The sequence below is a fragment of the Acinonyx jubatus genome, chromosome B1 (genome assembly GCF_027475565.1).
Source record: "Acinonyx jubatus isolate Ajub_Pintada_27869175 chromosome B1, VMU_Ajub_asm_v1.0, whole genome shotgun sequence".
NCBI classification, from domain to species: domain Eukaryota; kingdom Metazoa; phylum Chordata; class Mammalia; order Carnivora; family Felidae; genus Acinonyx; species Acinonyx jubatus.
This window is the reverse complement of record NC_069382.1, coordinates 50,643,580-50,662,703: the sequence shown is the minus strand read 5'-3', so window position 1 is coordinate 50,662,703 and position 19,124 is coordinate 50,643,580. Positions and strand designations below refer to the sequence as shown.

Here is a 19,124-nt window from a genome sequence, read left to right as displayed (position 1 = left end):
GTTGTTTGCTGGGAAGTCTTGGCTTCCAAAGACAAGGGTCTTTACTAGAAAACAAATCAAAACATGTGACTTGTCTTTAAAAAACTTTTTTTTTCCCATGGTGGTGGGGGGAGGAGTTTTCAGTTGCTTAGCTATCAAAAGTCTTTTAAAATTTCTCATCTGTTTATCCATGTGCAAAGTTCTTCCCTTTCCAAACACACTCAAGGAATCAAGTCTGGATTCTTAAATATTCTAAAATATAGCACATCTCAAATGACTTGTTGAGTGCTGTGCCCAAAGTTCTCTAGTTTCTACGAAAAGTCAAACACCTATTGAGCTAAACAGGTTGGAACTCCAGCCCCAAGGTGAAGCTTCCTGGACTTGCGCCAGAGCTTAGTTTTGGGAATGTTCTGTCAGTATTACTAGGGCTGTCTCCCCAGCCCCCCAGAAATCTCCATGCCACAGAAAGAACATCCTCAGAACTCAGTGGGGGCTTCCTCTGGGTTTTAGGACCAGAGTGAAACCATTTGTTATTTTGAAAATGATTATATGATGCCCGTCTTTAGGGAAAGAAAAGGATTACTTTCTTTTCCTTTCAAAGGGCAGAAGGGACAAGGAGAAAGGGAAGGTTATTTGGTTTGAAAAGATGTGGGACTCTGTGGTCCACAGTGGTTCTCTCTACCTTGGACACAGGACTTGGGAGGCCCTATGTGAGTTTGCATAGGAACCCAAGGTAGTACGGAGCCCTTTTCCTTCCAACCCAGGACCCAAGGAAGGGATGTCTTCAGCTTTGGTGCTGCCTGGCCCCACATCATGCTGTGCTTCTCAGCTGCTTCTCTGCCCTTCTCCAGACTGTGTCCAAGACAGCTCCCACCTCTGGTGTTCATTCCAAAAGGCCTTCCTTCCCTAAGGCAGGTTCTCATATGCGTACTGCTTCAGGTTGGCTGTTTGTCCAAACTCAACCCCTTTAGCCTTTTCCCTCTCCTTGACCCCACTGCTGCTGCATGCTTCCACCAAATATGTCATTCTCCCCTCATCTGAGCCATGGCCCCAGCTTCTCAACCGGCCCAGCCTGCCTGATGTCAAGGACAGGCTACATTTCTTTCTTCATTTACATACATATATATGCCTTTAAAAGGTGTGGCTCTTTAAAAGGGTTCTGAGGGAGACTTATGAAAGAAGGGCAGGAGAGAAAGAGTGACTGTTCCTTCAGCATTTGGGGACACCCACTGATAACTTATGAGACTAATATTGGCCTCCAAGTGAACATACACTTTTCACAGCCCCTGGGCTATCTAGGGCATTTAGCACATCAACGTAGCAAAAAGCCCTGTGCAATGTGATGGGTCACACTGTGGTAGGGTCCCCTCCAGTTTCAACATGGAGGCTAACCTATGGTACCTCCTTATTTTTGAGGGCTTTATTTTTATTTGCTTGAAATTATAGTGATTATGAAATGCCAGAGACAGAGACAGAGACAGAGAGAGAGAGTACGCTGGAAATCACATAAATTATGAAGTGATCTGAGATTCTGAGATTACTGCAAATTGTGCAGAACTAAAAGGAGCCCAGTTGAAGTACATGATCACATAACTGCATTCTAAGCTTACTGATCACTGCTAGATACATAAACATGCCAATATTGGGCACATATATGTCTATATAGGTATACTATACACACACACATACATATGTGTGTGTATAGATATATATGTATCTTTTCCTTAAAAGGACTTAAAAAGTTGATGAAGCAGAGTATCTTGATGTTCAGGGCTCTTGCCGGACTTGAAATAGACCTAGCCTAGATGGGGTTTTCTTTCTCCAGGGTGTGGGGCCATGAAGACCCCCCTGGGCTGAGATGCACCTTCTTCTCCTCCACCCAGTACATGAGGCCAACAGGGGTTGTGCTGGGCTTTTGAGACTCTCCAGTTGCTCCCAGAATTCTCAGCAGGTCCACAGAGCAACCTATAGACTCCGGGCAGTAGCTTTCTTGATAGCTCCCCACACTTTGGAGTTCAGATCACACCAAATAACTCTGACCCATTGGCACAGCCCTCCCCAGAGCAGGTGAAGAGAGGGAAGCATACCAAAAGAAGCAAGGTGGAAGTTATTGCCTGGACCCTGGTCAGCATTAGATGTCCTTAGGCTGTCAGATTTCTGGCCCATGAAACCCAAACCTGATGGGTCTGGCCCTACAGTAGCCATGTCTTCAGATGATGGGAAGATAGCCTAGTGAAGCAGCCTCCTCCCTGCTGGAGACTTGGGGAGTGTGACATCCCCTTGTGGTGACTTTAATAGAGGGGAGACATTTTGGAGCAATCACTTTGTAGGCCTGGATGGCCACAACACACCTGGAGTCTGTCAGAGGGAAGACATAGGTACACTCGTTGTGAAAAAGCCACTCAAATTCCCTCCTGCCCTTGTGACAGAATCCACATGACCCAAGATGCCAGGATATTTGCTTATGCTGGGTGAAGGGAAAAGAGCATTTGAGGTTACCTAGAGGGGAAAGGTACTAATGCAATGCAGTACTTTGAGTTACAGGCCTTCTTTCCTGACTCGCATCCTATGCTGAGGTCCCTCCTTTGACTGGAAGGGCGAGAGAAGCCACCTGCGGTGATGTAAGACATATTCTAAGAATGTTTGGAATCTGGACAGGTGCGGGTAAGACAGCCACTGCTATCCAGAAGGCCTTGTGTTAAGTAGGAGAAAACCACAGGGTCTGGACAAAACCCCTAGAAATCTTTTCAAGCCCACTCCATAGGAACAGCTTTTGGGGTCCCTTCCCATAACATGTCACAGATGCACATCTGGTGGTACGGCACACAGCCAGCTGGGCAAAATGCCATTCCAGGAGCATATGTGACATCCTCCCCTATCGATGTCCTCTTATCGCCAAGTCATTCTTCAGTGTATAACAGTTCCATTATCTTTATTCCTACACGGACTTTTTTGTGACAAGACATGTTTCCAAGAAACCTACTTTTCTATTGGTATTACTGAAAATGGGCTCCAACAAGGAGAGAAATTTGGAGGTAGGAAATAGGAAGATGAGACAGAATTCCGGAGGGGCTAATGGTGCAACCCTGCCTTCCTATGTGACTCTTTTCCTTTACTTAAAAAAATTACAGATTTGTTACAGAGGAAAATATATAAGCAGGGAACGAAGGAAGGAAGGAAGGAAGGAAGGAAGGAAGGAAGTGAAGTGGAGAGGGCAAAAAGAGAAAGGGAAAAGAGAGAAAGAAAGAGAAACAGAATGCCCTCAAGTCTCTGTCATGTCTTGATGTCTGCGGGTTTGCCGTTCAAAGCAAATACAGTTTTCTCCCTGCAGCTGGGCAGACTTTGCAGCATTTTCTAAGTCTGTGTCTGCCTGAGAACAGACCACAGAATCGTGGCTCTGGCCTCACTGACTTCACCCTGCAGTAATGTTTTGGGTCTGCTCCTGTGCTCACCTGGTCACTGGCTCTCTCAACCCACCTGCCTGGTTACGTGATGCAGCCTGCAGTGGTCAGAAGGCTGCAATCGAATCTCTCTTCTCAAAATGATGATTATTTTTCAGGATGTTTTCACGTTTGTTTAGTCTTTCTTGGATATTTTTCTACTAGTCATTCCTCCAATTTTAACCCAGTAAAGATGGTGATACTGCTAACTGACTATGGAGCAGAACTATTCAAATTCTCAGGTAATTCAACAGCTTGAGTGCACACAATTTGCCATTTTTCCTAAAAGGCTAACAAAATATTCTCTCATTGCTTCTATTTACTCTGAGCACTAGCCATGTCTGAAAAACTGGTTTGTATGAATATTGGAGGGTTTAAAGGAAGCAGAGTTGTAAACACCATTAATTCTGACATTCCAGTTATTTTCCCCCCACTGAGCAAATGATCTGGGATGCATCCATAACAAGAAAGTTCTGGAACTTGTCAATTCCAGGCTGATGCTGTGTACCCTAGTCCCTCTCTGTCCATTTCAACGAGATGGGGAGTTTTCTCTCACCCACATGAGACTCACCCTTGTATCTGGCTGCAAATTTTTCCTTTTCCCTTTTCTTCTGTTCTGAGCAGCAGCTGTGTGAGTGGAATATAGCTTCCAAAGCCTAGACTATGTCTTCCTTGACTCTTTGGTGGTGTTAAAAATAATTTAGAGTGAACTGTAGGTTAAGGATTAGGTCTACCAGCTGAGCCTCCCAAACATATAGGTTTATGGCCACCTGCTGTTGACCAAAGTTTCAACCTAAGGGAATAAAAATAAGCTTATTTCTAGTCCCTTCTTTCCAGAGAAAGGACTATTTGAAAGTGGCTTAGCCAAAGAAAGTGGGTGGAAACCTAGGAGGGACTCTTGCCCTTCATCACACTTGACCTACACAGTATGGCTTATGCAAAGAGATCTGTGTTACAGATCAATGAGAGCCCATCAGCATTTGACTGCTGACATGTGCTATGTAATTAATGTACCCCTTGGATAGGGAAAAAAAAAAGCTCTTATTCTAAGAAATGTGATTCAATTTCATTTAACTGAGAACCTAATACATGCAAAACACAGTCCTTACCCATGGGTGATGCAATAAGGGAGGAAAAATATTGAATGAAAATTCGGAAGGTACAGATGCTAAGAACGACATCTCCATTGTCCTAACAGAACAGTATGAAGACTCCCCGTCAGAAACTAGTAAATCTGAGCTCTGGCCCAACACTGTGTAACCTTGGATCAATTATGTAGGCTCTCTAGTCATCAATTTGTTTCCAAAATGTTTCTTTCAGCTCTAACACACTCTGACCACTATGACTTGGCTAGAAACTCAAAGAACTCTAGTGTAGTGGAAGGCAGAATATGATAAATACATAGAGGCACAAAGTAAATGCTGTAGGGGTCCAGTGGAGGGAGTGCTTGACTTTGAAAATAGGGAAGACGTTTGGAGGAGGCAGCTCTGAGCTAAGCCTGTCAATATTTCCCTTCTCTAGGGCCACAAACCAATGCTTCTGGTTGCCTGGTCAGCAACAGGTTGTGCCTTCCACAGGTTATAATGACAGATTTGGATTTCCCTTCTTTCTGCCATCTCTGCTGGCCAGCAGCAGCAGGAGGAGCTAAAGAGGAAGGCTGGGAGAGTCCACCTTCCCTGTCCTAGCAGCTCAGAATTGCAGTTTCCCATCTAGACTCCACCTACTGTGTTTGCTGGGACCGTGGCCAGGACACCAGTCACCTTAGGTCAATGGAGAGGCAGGGGCTTGGAGGCCAGTGATACATGTCCTGTCTAGGAGGAAGTTCTGGGAACCCTTGTTAGAAATAAATGGACCGAGAGCATTCTCCTAAAATCATGGGCAGAGATTCCCAAACACCCAGGTCTGTTATGGCAAACATGATTGGAAACAGCAAAAAAGGAGACATGGGGGAAGGGGCCAAGGCAGGTGGTGTAACCTGGTGATTTTCCTCTGTCCCAGGAAGGTTCTAGAGGAGATCCTTTGCAAATGGGGGACTCCTCTGGCAGAAGTCTTTTGTTTGCCCCTGTTGTCCACACCCCAAAAGTAGGTTTGGAAAAATTAGTTAGATTGCTAGAAGGTGGTAGGAATGATTTATTTTTCTTTGTGCTGAAATGGGAGTATTATTTTCAGTATAGACAAGCATCACAATTCAAAATAAGTAAATAAATAACTTAAGCTAAAACCCCCTAGCTCGAGAAACCAGAAAGAAAAGCTATAATTCAATTTAAATAAGGATGCCACAGAGATGTATCAAGAACCACCACCACCACCCCTGCCCCCAACCAGCCTTCTGTGTTCAGTGGGAGCATTCACCAGAGTTTGGGAAGAGGGGTCCCTGCAGTAAGCCATTTCGATCCTGATCTCAGGCCTCCCCATCCGGTCACCATGCGCTTAGACAGCAAGTCCTAGGAGCCTTGTAGATCACACCAGCATGGCTGGCTGACTTCCCTTTTTTGGACACAGACCAGGAGCAAAGGACGGAAAATGGCTGGTGAGAACTCTGTACCACTCACCCATTGAGACTTTCTGCAGAAATTATAGGTTCTCTGTTCCCGTGTGGAGTGTATTCCCCCACCTGGAATGAGAAATAGGAGGGGATATTTCAAGGCTGGCAAGTACCTAATAAAAATAAAAATGCCATTTAACATCCACTCTGCAGTCCTTGACTGCCCCCTCTTTTTTTCTGGTTCATCAGTGGCACACATGATTCTTGGTGCTCTGAATGACCAATGACCTCCTATCTTCTTGGCCAGACTATAAGGATGAAGTAATGTTGATTCTAAGCCAACACTCCTGGTTCTCAGCTTTGTGGACAGATGTGGACATCTATGTGTCCTCATCAATCTAGACCCGGTGCTATTTGTGGCTAATGGTGCCTATGGATGTAATTCCATCATTCTCTCTCTCGCTCTCTCTCTTTTTTCCCTAATGCATTGCCACCAAGGAATCATATTAGAAAGACAGATTTTCCATGTAGGACTTTCCTTAGCACAAGACTTTTGTTCTTATTCTCCCTTTTTTAGGATGGCTTGGTTTCCAGTGTCTGAGTCCCCACCCTCCCCCACCCCCACCGCCTTTTCTTTTTAAAAATGAAAATGCTTTCCTTTTTCCAGTAGCCAAAAAGAAATAGCAGTAAAACGAACCACATCAGGCTCTTTTCTTCCCTCTCTCCCTGTTGAGTTGAGTTGGATGTATGTGGATTGGGATAATCTTTGAATCAGTTGTTCCAGGGTCCTTGCTAAAGATGAAAGACTTTTCTGTTTCCCCACCATGGCGAGATCAGGGCGGTGACATCAAACAATTTAACTTCTTGAAACCTTGTGGTGCCTTTTCTCGTGGTGCTTCTCTCTCGTGTAACTCCAGTCAAGGCGGCCACTTGCAGCAAACAGCAATGCCAGTACGTTACCTTGGTATCACGTGCCAGTGCAGTAAAAGACTTTAATGTATACATATATAAATAGATATAGAGATAGAGATATCACTATAGTTATATAATTATATAATTGAGGTTCTGATGCAGCTTTGGTGGGAGTTGATCATTCCTCTGCAAAAATCGATGCTACTCAACTGAAACTAACAGCGCTGTGGAGCATTTGACTTTGGGGAAGGGCACCCACAAAAGAGATGGGTTACTCCTGTGACTAATTTTCTTTTCCCTTCTTGTGAAAGTTGCTGTCTCCGTAATATGGGATGTTTGATAAGGGAGCAAAGAGCAGCTTCTTTTGAACTTCCTTTGGTGCTGATATTTAAAAAAAAAAAAAAAACAAAAACTGTTTGTTTGTTTTGCTTCCTCATCAGTGGCCAATAAGCTGCTTTTCCAAAATCTCAAGTCACCAGTTAGAGGTGACAAGGAACAGTCTGGTAGTAAGAGGCGAGAGGCTGGGCATCCCCCCACCCTGTTTCTTACCCAGACAGTTTCCTCTGTGACCTGTGTATGGTCTCCCAGACTCAGTCTCCCCATTTAAAATGGACATCATAGTATATTTCCTTACCTCATGGGGAAGGATAACCTAAAGGGATTCATTGGTGGCCCTGAAACACTAAGTCATTATTAATTTGGAGACAGCAACTTGACACGGTTTTAAGATTTTATTTGTACGATGCTAAGACTTTAATCCTGGGGTTTTGTTTTGTCCCCACTTGCTCCTGCATCTCCACCGTGTCGAGCGTCCTCCCTTTGGCAATGCCTTTGAGAACTGCGTAACCGATAGAGATTCACCTGCAGTGTTGGGTACTGCTAATTTCTCCCAAGGGAACAACATCACTAATACTGCATAAGGTGCTAGAATCAAACCTCATTTTACAAACCTTGGTTCTTAGAGAAAAACAAAACATGCAGAATTCTTTCTGTGAAGCCTTACTATAGATTGTTATAGCCAATTGTTTATCCAAAAAGAGAGAGAGCATAGAAAATAAGGATAAGATGCAGTGATTCTGTATAAAATGTAACTAAAAACCTCTGCTATTTCCTATATTAATGTAAACTATCATATATATATGTATGTGTATATATATATATATATATATATATATATATATATATGCTTGAGGCAGATAGAAAGGATGAAAAAATGTAAAGTGTGTTCATCTCTATTTTAATTTTTCAGTTGACTCACAATTTTTAGTATGTGAGCAAGAGAGGTTTACCGTGGGTTGGGATACGGGATGCCCAGTATGATATAGACAATTAATCAGCTTTGTTCTGCTCTATATGTTACTAGAAGGAGTTGGCCGAATGAGAGGAAGGGGAAATGAGTTAAAACGGGGACTTGCTTTCTAAATGTTCTTAAGCATCGATGTTACACTTTGGTGGTGTTTCCTCCTTTTTGCAAAGTTTCTCAACAGCACTATAAAATGTGTCTGCTGCCTAAGGTGTTAGCAAATAATGTTTACCTCAAGAAAGCTTAAAAAAAAAAAAAAGAGGCAGTTGTTTCCTATCTCTTAAAAACTAGTGAGCCCCTAACCAAAATGCGAGGCATTGCCACAGAAATTCAGTGAGAGAATAGAACCATTTCCGGTGCTTTCCTCGAAGGCCCCCCCCCCACCCCCCACCCCCTCTCAATCCCTTTTGCTAAAGAAACAATCCGAAACAGGAGTTTTGACAAGAAACGGGTCAGGATGTAGCAAAAGCAAATAGGAACTTTGCGCAGAACGAGTGGGGAGGGGGCGTTTTCAAGTATGGCTGTGTAATTCAGGTGTTTAGCGCTCGCATGTGTGTGTGTAGTGTATATATGTGTCAGTGTATGACATGTTTGGTGGACAGAGAAAAATACCGTGAACAGAAATGAACAGAAAAAAAAATCAAACGCTATTTTATCAGAGGACGCACTTGTTCACCTTGATGAGAAGCCACTGTTTCACAACTATGCAATCTTCCTCCCTCCTTCACCTCGGACCTCCACCTCCCTCCCAGATTTTCCTTTGTACAAGAACCACAATATCCAATCCCTGGTTCAAGGTGAGCATGCTACAGTGATTCTTTTCCTAAATTTAAGAGCTCCCGAGAAGAGTTTTCCTTTGCTTTCATTTTAAATGATTCGATGTAACCCTGTTTGGTTCTGTAAGTGAACTGATGTGTATTTTTATGTTTCAGTTACATGTTTACAACTTGTTTTCATCCTCTTCTTGATTCAAAATATTTATCTTCTTTATGAAATCTACTTTTATAGGATATGTTTTGGGGATGTGTTGGCTTAAGGCAAGAAAAAAAAATTTGGCTTAAGTGGGACAATGAGCATGTGACCTCTGGGATTGGGGGCTGGGGGAATGACAGGGACCTTCAGCTAAATCAGCACCTACACCTTGGTCCTGAATACAGAGCCTGGCAGGGAGCTGGCATACTCTGGGAAGGATTTGACCCAGGTGTTTTTGTTCCTTATTTGTGGTCATCTATACGGAGTAACCTATCCCCAGAGGGTGAATATTTTCTACCTTCGCTTTATGCCAATGCCTCCTTCCCACCGACTCTACGTGCTCTACCTAGTGCCAAATCCCACCTCCCTACCTTTGCACTACTTTTTGCTAATACCCCTCCTCCCTTGCCAGCCAGTGACTGCAATGTGCCTGGGTGGGGTTACTGCATCTGCTTTCATTCTGAAAGTCAGACATAGAATCTTCAAGAGCCCAGCATCAAAAGCATTCGGGAACTCAGCCCTCAGGCTGTCCATCCTTTAGAGGTATTTGAAATAGATGTTCAGCAGCTCACCAAGAGGGAGAATAGCAGGTTCTACCCTGTAGCCAATTTGGCCTCGCCTGCCTTCACCAGGCTTTAAAAAGAGCCGCTGGGAAGAAGAGAGATCCTGGGGTTAGACAAAGCACAAATCAGCCAGGGGAAGCCCTGCGTGCAGAAGACAGGTTCTTACCTTCTCTGGTTGCCTGCACAAGTCTGAGTTTTGCACACGGTTTACGAATCTCACACAAGGTGGCCGAGCCATCCGAGACAGTTTTTAAAAGATTAATTCCGACACTGCCTAAACTGTTCCAGCACAACACGCTTCCGTTCTCTGGCTGGTGGGAGCTTAGATGGAATTCCTTTGGATCGAAAAAGGAAGTCGGTCCTTTGACACGAATGCATTTTCTCTGTTGGCCTCATTCCTCGACTCCTCCCCCACCCTACACATACTCTTAGCTACTCAGGGGATCTTAATGAAGTGCTGTTCATTTGCTTTTGTCCTGTTCCATAGGTCATACCTGCTACGATCCATCCCAGGAATGTATCACTCATTCTTTCTGCTCCTGAAAAGGTAGCATTCTGGAGAACTTTAGGCCTACAGACCCAGGAGTCTTTCCCAGAAGCCGGCTTGTCTTTACAGCTCAGAAAATATCAAGGGAATCACTTCCAGAACACCATGTGATTTTCCAACTCCTGGCCCTTCCCAAAAAGTGGCTGGGGAGCTGGTAGGGGCTTCTCAGAGGTTGCCAAGGTCCAGCCCCATGAGCCCACTCTTCTCTGGCCGGCCCACTGGTGCTCAGGCCCTGAGATGGCTTCAGAGACCCAGAGGCTGCAGGTCTTCCATTAGGGTCAGAGCTCAGGGCAAAATGAAGAGGGGATAGAGGGTGGAAGTGTTCTAGATCCCTTGCTCCTTCACCAGGGCCGAAGCAGAGTGTCCAATACCTATTTTGGGGTTATGACAACCTGCCTTTCTAGGAAGGGGTGGGCCACCTCTGAGGCCACAGCTGCAAAGCTGGCATTATTGAGTTGCAACCATAAATCTAGACCCAGGGAATGTGTCTATCATGAAGCCTGACAATTCAGCAGCAGCACAGACAGAACCTTTGTTGACGAAAACCTTCCCCATCACAGTGGAAGGGTCCTGTTGTGGTATGTCGGCTGACCCTTTGTTAGCTGGGTTCTTGCCATTGATTGGTACCTGAGACCCTGCAGGGGACAGGTATAGAGTCCCAGATGCCAGGGCCAGAAAAATCAGGTATAGCCCCAAGCTCTCTGAGGCTGGCTGATTCTGAAGAAAAAGTCCCTTTAGAGATGTTGTGTTTCCTCTCATGGGGGAACGGGGCAGTTTCTTTAGAGGAAAAAAGTATTTAGGATTAGTGGAGTCTCAGGAATGTAGGGGTGTCAGAGTAAGTCCAATGTAGCCTGTGGCAGGTGACATCAGCCATGATGGAGCAGAGCCCTTTGTGGAGGACAGGAGAACTGAGACTCGGCTAACATTGACTGAGTGCCAGTGATGTATAGGCTCTGTCCCAGATGCCTTCATACAGTGATCTTAGCTAAGTCTTTGCAAGAATCTCACAAGGCGAGAAACTCTGCCCCATTTTACAAATGGGGAAACTGAGGCTCAGAGGACCTCCATGATTGCACAGGGTTTCGTGGTCAGTAGGGGTACAGCTGGGGGCAGGGGGTACGGGCTTGGAGATTTGGTCCCACTCTTCTTCAAGATCCAGGCTCCACTCATGTCCTTTCCCAACAGCTCATAAAGGCCAGGTAGCTCAGAGCACCCATCAAGGACCAGCTGGGATGAAGGCAGTCTTGGCATTTTTGTTTTCTTGCAGATGGCCAGAGAGGCTGAGAGAGTGTGGGAGGTTTTAGGGCACTTACAAATTTAGTGACCATTTATGCAATAAGGTATCCCCAGGAAAAATGATGCCTGTTTCCCACAGGTCACCCTGAGCATGACCTGTACAGTATGAGTTCTTGGAGACTTCCATGGAATGGGAGCCTCCCTATAAACACTTTGAGATGTCTTTTCTGGTTGGCCTGAGAACTTCTGTGTCTTCTTTCTGTAGGTTTTGTTGTTGTTAACTTTTGTGTGTGGTCTTAAAAGGTGAGGAGATTTCCAGATAAGTGGGTTATTTCTCCAAGGATCTGTAAAAAGAGTTGAACGGTTGGAGTTAGGGCAGATTCAGAAATGTAAGCCTCACAGGGTAAATTCGGAGTAGGTTTCTGAACACAATGTCTATGACATGGAAGAGAGTAAGAGCCATTCTAGGCCAGGCATGGCAAGAAGCTGCCTGTGTTAGGCCAGGGGAAGGGCACTGGTGGTGGGGGCAGCCTGGGAACCTGCATTCTGCTCTTGTATCCATCATTCCTCGCCTAGTAGCTTGCCTTCTGTAAGTTTCAGTTTCCCCATATCTAAAACACAAGGGTGAGCCTGGTGATCTCTATGATCAATCCAAACCAGAAAAGTAATAAAATAATGAGACAGGTTATTGCATTTGGTGAAAGTCATTTGGGATGAGAAGTCGTTGAAAGACACTGTGAATTCCTAAGCCAGGGAATGAAATGACCAACATCAAAATATTAGGCTTAAGAAAGTGATTGTCACTGTCATGTGCACTGACAAAGGGGACAAAACTATCTAAATGAGAGAGGAAGAGCACAAGGGACGACAGGAAATGGGCAGGAAAGGGCAGATTAGAGAGAGTCAGGGAAAGGGAGTAATGCACCCTACTTATTGTTTCTCTGAGGCAGCCTCATGCTTTACATGTTTGCTTACAATTATGTCAGCGTAATGCCTACTGGACAGCTTCTGAGCATACCTGCATGCGTGTGCACACAAATGCATGCACACACACGTGCACACACCCTATCCTAATCCTGCCATAGTCCCAGCAATTATACACAAAGAAAAATCCCTCAGTCCTTGAGCAAAGCTGGAGCTTCTTCAGAGCACAAAGAAACAATGGAATCTCAGGGTTTGAAGGAGACTCAGACATCACCTAATTTTTGCTCCTCCTCACAGACACAGACAAAAAAATATCAAACTTCTTCTCAAGGGTCTCCAAGGAAAAAATTCTCCTTGCCTTCATTCACTGTTGAATGCCTGGTAGTCAGATAGTCTCCACCTTATAATGACTTGAATGATGCGTCTTACAATCCTGACTGATTCCTTTTGCTTTGGATCTCTGAGGGGACAGAGATCTAGACTCTGGATTAGTGAGCTTTGGGATGTTTGGAAGTGCCCATGGCCTTGCCTTGCCCAGGATCTCCTGTAAGGTAAGACTGGGAATCACTTGAGAGTGATAGTTGCAAGTTCACTTTGTCTTTGCCTTCTGGAATTAAGTACTCAAGACAGATTGCACACACTGCCCCCCACCACCCCGCTGATCTTCCAGTCCAGTCAGGATGGAAGCAGTTGCCCAGCTTTGCTGAGACCTCAGTTTTGACATATATTCAGATGAATTGTGTTCAGTTCCTTTCCCATTGGGCCCTGCTACTGTATTATTTCCTCTAAGTATGTTTTATGTTCAAAATTCAAATGTGAGTATTCACTTGAGATGCATCTAGGCAGGCAAAAATACACCCAGCTATTGCCTTGAGGGGGAATATGGGGTCTTCAAAACCCTTATGACACTGGACACTTTCTCTTCTTTCCCAATCCATTCTCTTACTCCATTTTCTAAAAATGCAGTTCAACCATGATGATGCCCTCTATTGGCTAGGCCCTGGGGTAGGCATTGGGAAGACAAAGAGGAAAGATGGTCCAGCAGGGGAGATGATGCACAAACACATGGGAGAGTACTGTTCACACTCTGGCTTCCAGAAAACAGCGCCTGGCCCTGCCCAGCATAGGCTGACTTGAAGGTACAATATGCTCATGTGACAAATCTCTCCCAGGTGGCTGCTTATCAGTTCCTTGCCCATCCTTCCATTATCCCCAGTTCACCAACCATTCCTCTGGGACCCCTCTGTCTCCTCTCCTGCCTGAGGCTGACCTGTTCTGCAACTGTTCCCAGATATTTCTGGGAGCAGAGCAAATCCTACCAAAAGCAGATCACGTCCACCATAAAAATAACTATTAAACAATCCAAGGGAGTTTGATTTTATTACACTTTTAGCCCCATTAATGTCTCTGGGCCTTGCTTCTCTCACATTCTCTTTAGGGTCTCCAGGGTTTTCTAGGCACTGTCAACAAACCCAAGTTACTCCTTGGCTTTCTGGGTGGACCCCCTTAGGTCTCCATTGGCCAACTGCACTTGCCTGATCTGCCCCTTCCTCAGTTGGGCATTTCATTGCTCGGCTCTCCCAGCTGCTGCTTCAACCAGCCAAGTGTCCTCTCCAGGTCCCTTCTCTTCACCCCGTCCTCCTTCCATTCAAGATGGCATACAAGGAAGGAGGTGGTCTCTGCCATAGCCATCACCACCTGACATCACATTTTACAGTGAAAATGCATTCATAAGTAAAATTGAAGATGGCAGAAGATGGCCTTCTCAGCTCTCCATTGGAAAGGGTATAAGAGGGATTGATAGGGGAATGAGGTGATCCCAGTGTCCCAAACCCTTGCCTCACCCACCAAGAGAGCACATGATCCTAGAAAGGTAGAGCTATACTAGAGACTTCACAGCTATATTGATTTCCAGCCATTTCCTGGCATGTTTCAGGAGCCCTCAAAGGCTAGTGGTCCCTGTCACTGTGGCTGCAGAGGTGAGCATTACCCTAGGGAAAAGGAAGAAGGAAACCCTATTTCCTTACCGTCAACAGCTGGCTACAGAGCTCCTGAGGCTGACCCAACCCCACTGAGCAGGAATACACGGAAGAAACCTATGGGACAGGTTACTCCTAATTGGATAGGTGAAAATTACTTTTTTTTTTCCTCCGGCACAAAAGCAAAAACAACCTCCCCCCTTCTTTTTTATTTCACCAGGGTTTGCGATTGAACACATCTGATTCCCTGACTTTTAAAAAAATGTTTTTTTTTTCATTTTGAAGCAGGTATTTTTTAATGGGGCTTATTTTTGGGTTTGAGATCACTGGGCTTCTTGCCCTGTGAATCAATGCTTGCTGCTGTGTTGAAAATGCATACATTGGTGACCACAGTATTAAGCCAAATTTAAACTCTTTAGTCTCCTCCATCTGTAAGTGTTATGTATCTACCTCATTATGATTTTTTTGGTTTTCTGTGCTTTCGTGTTGTGTACAATGTCAGAGGTGAAATGTAGATAAAAATATATATATATAAAAATATATATTTTTTGCTTTGCAATAAAGTTCAAAGCTATAACACAGAATATTCATAAAATGTCATAGCCTTTTATTGTGCTCTATCTCCTTAGTTGTGAATTGTCCTGGGGAGCCCTTTTGCCTATTCACTAGAGTCAATATAATTGTGTTTGTCATTTGATGAATTATTCTAATTATTTTAACTGTACTTTTTCAACACATTGAATAAGACACTAGGATTCTTGAACAACTCTTGGTTCCAAAGGTGCTTTATTTCTGTGGACTCAAGTGATCAATGGAAGGGGAGTGTCTCTGCAGACTTGAATCTTCCAGATAAAATTACTGATCTCAATGCCATTGGGTTTAAAACAAAAGGTTTGTGCATAGGGGGAAAAAGGAAACATTGGTTTGGCTTTGACTTTTTGAAGCTTTCAATATTGATTTATGTCCAACTTTCTTTTTTCTTTTTCTTTTTTTAATTTCAATTTCTTGGCATGGAATATGGTACTCACTGACACCCTAGCATTCTAGTCTGACCTGGCTGCTTTCAACTTTTTGATTTTGCTGTTTTCTCTAGGTTGATTTTGTGTGTTGTGCTATTTGGTGGTGAACTACCTTGTGCCCAGCCCTCACATCTTCTCTAAACTTTCTGGAACTCTTTCCATACTATGTGTTAAGAGGGATGGTGATTTGGAAACATTTGTAATCTACAAGCCAGCGATGCCATAAAGACTCAAAATTTTCGGAAGAATCCTGACCAATTACAGTACAGGGTGAAAGCATCTTAAATAGAAAATGCAAGGTGGATTGTCTGCAATTGATTCCCTTTTTCTATGTGTTTAAATACAATTATTTTCCTTAAGCTAAGCACATCTAAGTCGTGAGCCCTAGATACTTTGTATATTTCAACAACCCTTGTTTTTCTGTGTCTTTTGCCAAAATATATAAGACATTTCTCGAACTCATTAAATGTTTTAAATAGGATAAAGAAAGATCTATAAGTTAGAATGAAAGATTCTTAAAAATGATAAATCAGCAAAACTCTGTACATGTTTTATTATTCCCTAGCTCTAGAGAGAGCTAGGGAAAAGTAACTGAAGGGGGGAGAATCATTTCTACAAATGGCGAGTTTTCCCTTAAAATACATACAAAGACTACAAAAAAGGAAAACACTTAAGATTCAATTTCATAATATGTCTTTTTCTCTGCCCTTTTTTCTTCTGATGACCTTAAAGAATTGCGAGTGTGTATTAATAACAGACATTTTAGCTTGTATTTGGGGGAGGTTTGCTCTGGTTTTTAACAATGCTGAACCAGCACTTAAAACAATTCTTGCTAGGTTATACTTTGCCTATTCTCAGCTATTTCTCTCTTTTTATGGTATTAATGGTCTGTCTATGAATTGGAATGCAGATAATACATGTGTACTGAAGGTGGAACACACTGGTGTTGACTTGAAGGGAGGAAAATCCATTGATAAATATGTATTTCTATATATACCTGTAAGTAGGTGAGTGGGAATATATGATATATTCACTCACATGCACACACACACACACACAGAGGCACAATGACAATATGCTTCCAAATTTGGTTTTTGATTCTGAGGAATTTACCATCTCACTGAGCTTCCCCGGATTACGAGATTTCTTTTGAAATAATTAAATGCTTAAGAAAAGTTTTGATTTGTTTTTTTAGGTATGATAAAGCACAATTCTTATTATTCCCTGTTCTCTTGTTGACATAACTATTGCAGATTGAGAGAAGCCAGTTTTTAGGTGGGGTTCTGTGGGATTCCTTCTTGTAGCATTACCCTCCAGCCCACCCAGTGCCAAGAGAAAGTTCACTACATAGCTATCCACACCATCCTCTCTTTGCTCCATCTTCCTAGCATCTCAGAGTCCCCGGTTCTCCCACAAGGGACACCTTGTTTACTGGAGACTTTTCTGAAGCTTGAATACTGGGCTGACTTCTCTTTGCAGGCAGGTTATGGGCCATTTCCACACTTGGTGCCACCCTTCCTGGATGCCCACACCTATTGCACCTCCAAATCACTACTAAGACAGAGATAAGTAGGAGATTTCAGAGTGAACAGAAGGAACTTGCTGCATCAAAAATAGAGACTTTTTAGGTGTATGTGTTGGTAGCCCTAAGCACTGGGTTTACTCTTTTTCTTAGAGGGGAAGGATCTGAGTGGATCAAACTCTTAAAAGTAAACCTAGTAGAGGACATGACATGACTTCTGACCCAGACGAGCCAGTTTTGTCCATGTAGTGCTCCACTGCTGACACATGAGCATAACTCCCTTGGTTGAGAGGGAATCCGGGACATGTCAGAACAAGCATGGGAGTGGGGAAGGGGTGTAGAACATCACCTCATTGTGGAAAGGTATTGTATCTTCTCCCCTTTCTTTTCTGAGCAGAGACCAGGTCTCTGCAAAGTGGGTTAATTTTGGGGCTTGACTGTTGCTGTAGGGCTGTTGTGGGAAGTTTTTGTACTGCCATGAGGATGCTGTGATCTTTCTTTCATTGTTACTAGTCTGGATGTGATATTTTTTTCATTGTTACTAGTCTGCCCCCTTTGAAGGGAGAAGGCTGTCTTGGGATGTGAGTATTCTAGACAGAGATGCATTTAGTTCTGTTTATGGTTGTTACTTGGTCTTAAACTTCCAGAGAAATCTTCAATTTGGAATTCACTTCTGACTCACTAGCTGCTTTCTGGATGCCCTGCTTTGAACAGGAACAACTTCTATGCTTGAGGAACTTTGAAATCGGAGGTAGGAGGTATATTTCAATGGGATGTGGCAAATGATAGAAGAATTTGAATGGTACAAATGATACCTGAATTTGAGATGTGGTACAGCCATGGTAGAGACTCTTTGACCTTGGATTTCTCAGAGCACTGGGTCTGCCATGCCCTGATCCTTTTGGCACGAACAAGGTGGCAGATAATAGATTTATTTTATCCCACTGGAGCTTTCCTGCCAGAACAGTATTCCCATTTCAAATTCAATCATTCACTTGGCTATCAAATATTTATTGAACACCTACTATGTCTGGTGCAGAGCTAGAACTGGAGGGGTTTTAAAGATGATACAAACCCCAAGGAACTAAATATGAGGCAAGAAATGTACATAAATAATTACCATAATACAGTGAAAAATAAAGCCCTAAAAGAGGTGTTATGGGCTTCCAAAATAGGAAGCGATACTTTCAAGTAGAGGTATAAGAGAAGGCTTCACTAACATTTGCATTTGAATTGGGTTTTGAAGGATGCATAGAATGCATGAAGATGGTCAGTCTTGTAGTCATGTTACATTATTCATTCACATTGATTGCTTTTTTTTATGAGGGTCCAAGACAATTTCCAGAAACTTATATTTAAACTATATTGTCTGTTAACATCATCATTCACTGTCTGTTACCATTCACCCAATTTGGTTGAAAGAATGGTCTTTCAAGCTGCAGCCAGTTATTCTTTGTTCAGTAATGTGATCCAGAGAGTAGCTCCCCCTTCTGGGTAACCTCCCTCCTTCTTCCGAAGATTCAGGGACCGCCCCCCCCCCCCCCCCCACACACACACACACACAGCAGGGCTTGTAGATGTTGATATGTTGATGTGCATGGCTTGGTTCAAAAGTTAGTTCCCTGCACTTTGTTGTGAATGTATAAAACCCATTCATCTGGTCCTTCCCACATGGTGGAAGCCTGGTGGAATGGAGCCTTAGAGTGGTGGTGATTTGGATATCTCTGTTGGTGAGGGTAAACCAGAGGATTGGAAGGTGTCAATTGGCCATTCTAGGTTTGATGTCTGGAACCACTGAGTTTTTAAGGCCAAACAGAAGGAATTCTTGAATAATGAATGGAATTTCTTAAAGCCCAAAGCTTCCCAAGAGACAAAGGGAGGAGCCTACTCTGTTTCTTAATAAGATTTCAGTTAACCCTGGTCATGCCAACCTTCCAGAATATTTGAGACCACTGCAGCTTCCCATAGCTAGTCAAGCTCTGCATTCCTCAGTCAGCTCTGGGCACTCACTGTAGCAGCCCAGGAGCTGATCACTATGGGCAGAGCCTATGCACTAATGGGGGACTGAGTCTTTGGAGTCTGGGCAAAGAGCCAGTTTCTCTTATAACTAGTACAGTGGTTCTGTGCCGTTCCAAGTACCACAAAAATATGGGAAAGATGGAAAAGGAGGCTATGAAAAATTGATTTTTTTCAGCTCCTTCCCCAATGGCACCTAATTCCTTCAGCCCTACACAGAGATTGCC

At 43.7% G+C, this 19,124-nt stretch overlaps 1 long non-coding RNA gene across 2 annotated transcripts in view; it reads right to left on the bottom strand.

Annotated features, from left to right (window-relative positions):
* Positions 1–11,455: 11,455 nt before the first annotated feature.
* The window catches only part of LOC106975824 (uncharacterized), a 44,602-nt gene continuing 36,933 nt past the window's right edge, over positions 11,456–19,124 (bottom strand). For both annotated transcript variants that reach the window (XR_003423881.2, XR_001430370.3), the window contains exon 4: positions 11,456–11,781. This is a non-coding gene — a long non-coding RNA (uncharacterized LOC106975824). The remainder of the gene's footprint in view (positions 11,782–19,124) is intronic.